The sequence below is a fragment of the Lycorma delicatula genome, chromosome 12, assembly GCF_047948215.1.
Source record: "Lycorma delicatula isolate Av1 chromosome 12, ASM4794821v1, whole genome shotgun sequence".
Classification (NCBI taxonomy): Eukaryota; Metazoa; Arthropoda; class Insecta; order Hemiptera; family Fulgoridae; genus Lycorma; species Lycorma delicatula.
Genome location: NC_134466.1, coordinates 26,580,123 through 26,588,385, shown reverse-complemented (window position 1 = coordinate 26,588,385; position 8,263 = coordinate 26,580,123).

Sequence of the window (8,263 nt, the reverse complement as noted above, 5' to 3'; positions counted from 1 at the left end):
GTTAAATACCTTTGCAAATTAAAAAATGGCGGCCATGTTTATTTTTCAATCCGTTAAATCTCCATAAATATTATTTTATCAAAATATATGTTATTAAGCCTTTTATTTTAAAGCAGATGACATTTTTGTGTTAAATCGGTTAATAAATAGCCGTTACGGCAGAAAAATTATTTAATTTTTTGTGTGTTTTCGTGCTCTCCACTTCATTTCCAACAAGATGGTGCTCCCCCGCACTTCAACGCATCGGTCACGGACGCTTTGAACGAAAAATTTGGAGATCGATGGATAGGCTGGCAAGGACCCGTACTTTGACCTCCAAGGAGTCCAGACCTGACACCTTGCGATTTTTTCTTGCGGGGGTAGATCAAAAGCGTTGTTTATACACAAAAAATTCGCGCTTAAAAAACAGGTTAATGACAACCATTAACGAAGAAATGTTAACTAATGTTTGGAGAGAAGTTGAGTATCGTTTGAAGATTTGTCGAGCGACTAAGGGCGCACATATTGAAATTTATTAATTATGTAAAAAAATGTTTGAGACGACAAATTTAAAAAATAAAAAACATAAACTGTAAGTAATTCTGTTTTAATTTAAACCATATTCAAAACCGCACTATTCTTTTATGATAACCCTGTATTAAACCTTTTTTTTTAATTCAGATGACATTTTATTTTTTTAAGATCGGTTAATAAAAAATAGCCGTAGTGGCAAAAAATAGATGTTGTAATTTTGTGCCTGTTTTCATGTCCTTCACTTTACGTTCAATTCGATTAAATATTATTTGTTTTTATTTATTGTTAATTCTAGTACGATTTTCGACGTTTATTGGCATTCTGTAATTGGTTTCGGAGATCATTAATTGAAGACAGTTTATTTTCTGCAAGGTTTCTGTTCATAGATGAAGCTTCTTTTAACAAGAATGGTGTTTAAAAATATCACAACCAGCATATCTGAAGCGACGAGAATCCTCGTGGTACCTTTCAAAGTAGCCATCAGCAAAGGTTTTCCCTGAACATACGGGCAGGGATTTTTAATGACTATCTTTTGGATCCTGTCATTCTACCAAATCATTTAAATGGAGAAAATTATCTTGCTCAATTGACCGAAAATCTTCCACATTTGTAGGAAGACCTTCCTCTACAATTAAGAGAAAATATGTGGTTCTACCACGATGAAGCTCCAGCACGTTTCAGTCAGTTGGTATTAGATTTCCTTCAAGAAACTTTCCATAAAAAATGGATAGGCCACGAAGGGGGTATTGTTTAATATTTGGTATGTTTTATTTTAGCAAATAACATAAATTTTGGTAAAACTAATATTTTTGGAGATATAACGGATTGAAAAATAAACATGGCCGCCATTTTGTAATTTCCGAAGGTATGTAAGTCCTGAATTTTTGCTAATTTTAAAACTTTTTTACCAAGACGCTTATGAAATATTATTCTGATTCCTCTCTCCAAACTCGAGATATGAATTTTTCATAAAAATAACAAAATGGCGGACAGCGGCAAGAAAAGGAGAATTTGCAGTTTTTCCTGTTTTTATTTAATTTTACAAGTTGAATTCGAAAAAGTATAGCCAACCCACCATTTTAGAAACACTCTGTATATAATATTTATATATAAAAATTTAATTATATAGATTAAAAAATTGTTATTTCTTTCTGGTAATATAAGAATTATATTTTAGCGCCTGTAATTTACACGCCGTATTAAATTGCCGAAAACTATATAAGTGAAGAAAAAAAATTTTGTACGCATAAGGTGACTAAATATTATATATAATTTATATTTAAAAAATAAATAAATAAACAAAGATTCTACTAATTTTTAAAAAAAAGCAGTTTACAAATAATAATAATAATGAGGTGATTTTAATTCTATGCGAGTCCCTAATATTATTATATTCTCTGCAGCATCTTAACTAGCAGAAACAACACGAAAGAAAAATGCGACTTTTTTTCTGTATCTTTCGAAACATGTTTTAGAATAAAAACAGATTTTAATTAATTATGAAAACTTTTAAAGACAACATATGCTGAATCTTTTTAAATATAATAAAATACTTTACGAAATTGACAAAGACATTTGATTAATCTAATCTGCCAATTTATATAACTTTTAACTAGATCCTGTACAATTTGAGGATGTAACACATATAAAAAAATTTCATCGACCGGAACCCCAAACAAGATTCGTTCTTCATTATATACAGAGAAATTACGTCTTCTCACTACGTAGACCGTAGTAATTGAATCTCGTGTATTTTGAACCGACGTGCAAAACATGTTAGATATCTGACATCAAATAAAATTCATTTCTATAAACGTCCTGTAACACTATGAAAAGTGACAAGTAAAAAGGTTTTCCCGTCGTCTTCATCATTCAGCCAAACTTAATGCTGTCCTTCGGTATGCCATACTTAACTTACCAAAATGCAGAAAATATGCAGTCCTATAATCGTCAACTGCATTCTTTTCTCCAATGAGGCTTTCTTTTTCCTGTTTAGCCTCCGGTAACTACCGTTTAGAAAATTCTTCACAGGATGAATGAGGATGATATGTATGAGTGTAAATGAAGTGTAGTCTTGTACATTCTCAGTTCGACCGTTCCTGAGATGTGTGGTTAATTGAAACCCAACCGCCAAAGAACACCGGTATCCACGATCTAGTATTCAAATCCGTGTAAAAAATAACCGGTTTTACTAGGACTTGAACGCTGTAACTCTCGACTTCCAAATCAGCTGATTTGGGAAGACGCGTTAACCACTAGACCAACCCGGTGGGTTTCTCCAATGAGGCTGGTTGCTTGTGAACTTCACTATTCTTAAATGAATAACTCTACTAGTGTTTCTAATAACTCAGATTGTTTACATGCGTCACAGCCATAAGAAAGACTGCGATCGGTAATGAAAAGCAGCAAATAAACGAAATCCTTTTAACAAGAAACAGTGCATTTATATACTTTGAATCTACTCAGTAAAGGAAACAGCAAAAAAAAAAAAAAATGTCTACAGAGTGTTTCTAAAATGGTTATACTTTTCGGATTCTACTTGTAAAATTAAACAAAAAATATCCTTACGAAAAATGGCAATTTTTTTTTCGTTATCCCACTGTCCGCCATTTTGTTATTTTTATATAAAAATGTATATTTATAGTTCGGATAGAAGAATCACATTTAATATTTTGTTCGTTTTGGTAACAAATTTTTAAAATTAGCAAAAAATCAGGTATTAAACACTTTCTAAAATTATAAAATGGCGGCCATGTTTATTTTTCAATCCGTTATATTTCTATAAATATTAGTTTGCCAAAATGTATGCTGTTACTAAAATATTAAGCCTTTTACTTTAACCGTTCACTCAGCTTAATTGAAGTGAAATTTGAAGTGCTTCTGCGGGGAGGTCCAGTCAAATGAACACCTGATGTTTGACTGCTTTCTCTTTGAAGGGGGGGGGGGCAGATACCAGGGCACCCTGAAACTTAGTTGTAAAGGGGAAAATTGGCCACTCACAAGTGGCGAGAGCCGCATTGTCAGACCGTGTGGGAATTCCTTGATGCGGTTGCTATGTTCTCCGTCAATCTTTTGCATTTGTCAATGCAATGAATTTTCTTAATGAAGAAATAATTTTACGGTCATGCTTTAATTACTTATAGTTATTGCCCCCTATCCTAGAATTTTTTAAAACTCGATTGCAGTTTTACTAATGACATATATATATTACTATTTATAGACGCAGAGATTACTCTTTGCTGACCATGATTAAAAAATACCCGATTAGAGCTATCAAATAAACTGAATTTCTTTCGTTTCAGAACAATTTAATACTGGAAACATTGTTTGAATTTTCCGAAAGAGATTTGGACACCAACTTATAATATCAGGTAACTGAAAAATACGTCTGTAACATTTTTTTAATAATTTTTTACATTAGAAAAAAAGTTGTTATTAATATATTTTTTATTTTAATTTATAGTTGCATCAATTAAATTCATTAGCGACTTATCAGTGAAATGTAACTGTACCGGTAAATGTGTAGTCTCGAACAAACTTAGGCCGACAATTCCTGAGACATGTGGTTAATTGAAACCCAACCGCTAAAAAATACCGGTATCCACGATCTACTATTCAAATCCGAATAAAAGCAACTTCCTTTATTGAGATTTGAACCTAAAAACTCTCGACTTCTGTATAGCTGATTTACGACGACGAGTTTACCACTAGACCAACCCGGTGGGTATTTTTTTGTTTGTTGTTATATGTAATAGAGACGGTAACAAATATGTCGGTGCCTTTCTTAGGGGTTTTCTTCTGTTGATAGGTAATAACTTTTTTTGACATTTATCCATAAAGAATGCTTTTAATTAAAAAAAAATTAATATATACAAACTAGCATCCTCCTCTCAGTTTCGGCCGCACTATATGGTTCCTTGCTCTTCCCGTGGTAGTCAGGGGATGTTTAGACTGTCATGGCTTGCTTCGCTTGCCCTTCCTGTCTAGCCAGCAAGCTCTGTATCCCAGATCTCTTCTCTGGTCATTAAAGTCATGCTTATGAGAATAATAATGATAAATAAAAATTCCCGTGGTAGTCAGGGGATGTTTAGACTGTCATGGCTTGCTTCGCTTGCCCTTCCTGTCTAGCCAGCAGGCTCTGTATCCCAGATCTCTTCTCTGGTCATTAAAGTCATGCTTATGAGAATAATAATGATAAATAAAAATTAAAGCCTGTTCAATTTATAAAAACTCTCAGTGTGTAAAGTATGATTCAATACGTAGAATAAAACGGCAATAATGTAAAGGGTAATTTATGGAAAGTAAATAAATAAATGTAAAACAATTTGTTATGTTTTACCCATTAAAATTAAAAAAAATCCGAAAATGTTTTTTACGTACTTATTTAAAGAGAATTTGCAAGAACAAATCAAATGGATATATAGTTTTGTACAGAAGAAAATTTTTTATCATTGTTTGAAAATTTTTACCTTTCTTCACCTCCTTCAAGGCCGAATTAAAAAAAATACAAAGATTGGTTTTTAGATATTCATATGAAGATTTCACACACCAAAAATAAAGTTGATATTCTCATTATTTACAGAGAAATTAAAAAAATAATAAATTTCTTTGTTATTCTATTTTAACATTTTATGCTCGGAATTACAAAATTATACAAAGAAGTTTTTTTGATATTTACACACACTCAAAATCATGTATGATTTTTAGTAACGAATCTTCATTCATTACTGAGAAATTTAATACTCCATTTTAACCTTTTAAACTCAAAATTTAATAAGAATCCTTTCTTAGTGTGCTCTTACACCGTCAAGAACATGTATGCAAATTTTCATCAATTTATAACACTTAAAAGGATGGCATAAAGAAGAGAAATTACATAATAAGATGATAAAGGAGAAAAAATAATTTTTAATTTCAGAGGAAAATATTCATAATGCGTAATGTATAGTCCTCTGAAAGACTGAGATAAATATAAAGTATTTGGAATTGATGATATAAAATTTGAATTACTACGCTGCATGAGAGAAGTAGGACTATGTAAACTCCTTATATATTTATAAACATGATTTTTTAAATATGCAGCAATTGTTATCACACTAATGAAAGCAGGTGTAGATAAATTTGAGTACTATTATATCATTTTAATATTTATTGTATAAAATACTCATTTTCAAGGAACATGTGTAGAAGGGACATTAACAGAGATAGCCAACTTGATTGCAGAAACAACATGGTTCATTAGAAGCCCTCAATTCTAACACTAAATTTAGAAAGCATGCATAAGAATAATGTTACTCGTCAAAATCTAGAAAATGTAAATATTTACAAACACATTAGTTTCACCTGGGGTATATGAACTCAGCGGCATTGCTAACGCTACAGATGATAGGGAAGTACTGCAACTAAATGTTGCAGAAAGCAAACCAGTTGTCAATCCAGCAATCCACCTCTCTCTCTGTTAACCGAGCTTTCTAAACTTTGAGGTGTAATAATTACATGACATTTATAGAAATGGGTCTTTAATTTTTCATTTGATGATGAAAAATGGAATTAAATGTTTAATATTGTAAAAATATATATGGTCTGAAATATAAAGCAAGAAACTTTATTCTTTTAAGAATCAAGTAACAGTGGTAAGAATAGATGGCAAACAAGAGCACTGATTCTGATTAGAAAAATGGTGATGTAATCTTCAGAATTATATGTTGAAGATGCATAATAAAAATTACAGCAAAAATTTTGGATGGAGTTATCTAAGAAGGTAAAATAAACATCTTAAATTCCATTATTGGTATTGTTATATTTCAATAAAACAAAAATAAGTTACAAGAAATCCTTAATGGCAAAATTTTACACTTAGAAATGAAATGCAATGGAAAATAAGGATAAGGAAATGAAATTTGATAAAAGAGGTTAAAAGAAGTTTAATGGGAAACATAGTACACTGAAAGTTAATTTGACGACAAATATTGAGTAAAATTTCAAAGGATTGAAAAACAAGATAAACATCAAAACATACTGGCAAAAGAAGGTCAGCTATCTTCTAAAGAAGAAGTAGGTAGTAAATATTGAACAAAGATTTAGAAAAATATATTAAAACATTTATGAGGAAAATAGTGCTGTGAAAAATGGACAAGGAAAACAGAACAGAAGAAAATAAAGGTCAATGAAAATGTGGTACTTGAGGATGTTGAAATATAGGTGGGTCAATAAATTTCAAAATGAAGTTTTCTTAAACTCACCAGAAGATAAATTTTTTATAGCTCGATCTTCTAAAAGTGTACTTGGTTGTCTGGCCATTTTTTAATTCATCTGTGTTTAAGGTAATGGAATAATTTAAACAAAGTAATATCTGTTAAGAAAAACAATGATTATAATGTATAAATTAGATAATTCAGGATGTGTTCTATAATAAATATTTTGATGTTACATTAGAAATGAATGGGAAGAATAGTATGAAACAGTCAAGTGTTTTAAGAACGGGGGTTTGAGGGAGATCCTCATTGTTGTTTATTTGATCTACCACTGGCATTTGGCTTAAGAAATAGAAGTTGTTTTCATTCACATCTAAACATTTGAAAAATGGACTGTGGTGAAACTTTTTTGTTATCAGGTGATTAGCCGTGTTATTGGATATAAATTCCAGTTGAAATGCAGTTAATAAACTGGAAAAGTCTCAGAAAAAGCCATCAAAAGAAATGAAAAACTGAGTAGTTTAAAGGAGAATAAGAAGAAGTAAAGAAGGGGCATTTCTTATCACCAAAATTGTTTAATCTTCAAGTTAAAGGCACGATCAAATTGCTCTACAAGTAGATAGTAAAATTAACAAAACAGGAAAAAAGTACAAGTTTCCATACTCTATAGTACTTTTAAGAAATGAAGTCCAGGTTATTTAATGAATAATTACAAAATTAGAAAACTATTAACAGAATATGGTATGAAAACAAATATTACAAAAGTAAAGTTAATGAGGACAAGCTATAAGACAATTAATGTCTGCAGATAAGAAAGAAAAATTAAGCAAGTAAAACAGTACATATTTTTTTTTTTTATACATTCAAAAGATTCTAGATGAATCTAAATTTAAAAACAAAATAAAAACAAGAATATCAATGGTTAAAGAAGTATTCAGTTCAGAGAAATATATGATTTCACAGAAATATGTTCATCAATAAATCAGAGAAAGAAAAAAATATTACTTAAAGTTAAGTGGAGTTCGACTTGGTAAAGTATATTAATGGGTTATGTTTTTTTGAGTGAAATTTTGTTCATATGTATAGAAGCATAAACATGCATATATATATTTTCCACACACGTGCGCGTGCACACACACTTACATCTCTCTGAATGTGCCCGCGCGCGAGTTTGTAAAACACAGACGATAGCAATGTTTGATGTTAAGTTCCAATGTGCATTAGATTTCAGCTGCTACTTGTATGATGAAGGTGGACAATAGGCAAAGAAAAATAAGAATGTTGGATGTATTATACTGTTAGATAAAGGAGATTAATTAAAATTAATGGGGTAGACAAATAAAATTGGGAAAAGGTCTATTTCTTCAGAAGATAATAATAAAATTAAAATGAGTATTATTACTAATAATAATAATAATAATAATAATAATAATAATAATAATAAGAGTATTATTACACTTAATATATATATTATAGGTATAATAATATTAAGGCTGTATATAATATATATTATAGTTTAACCTTTAGTTAACTGACGGTACTTCCAAGTACGTTCA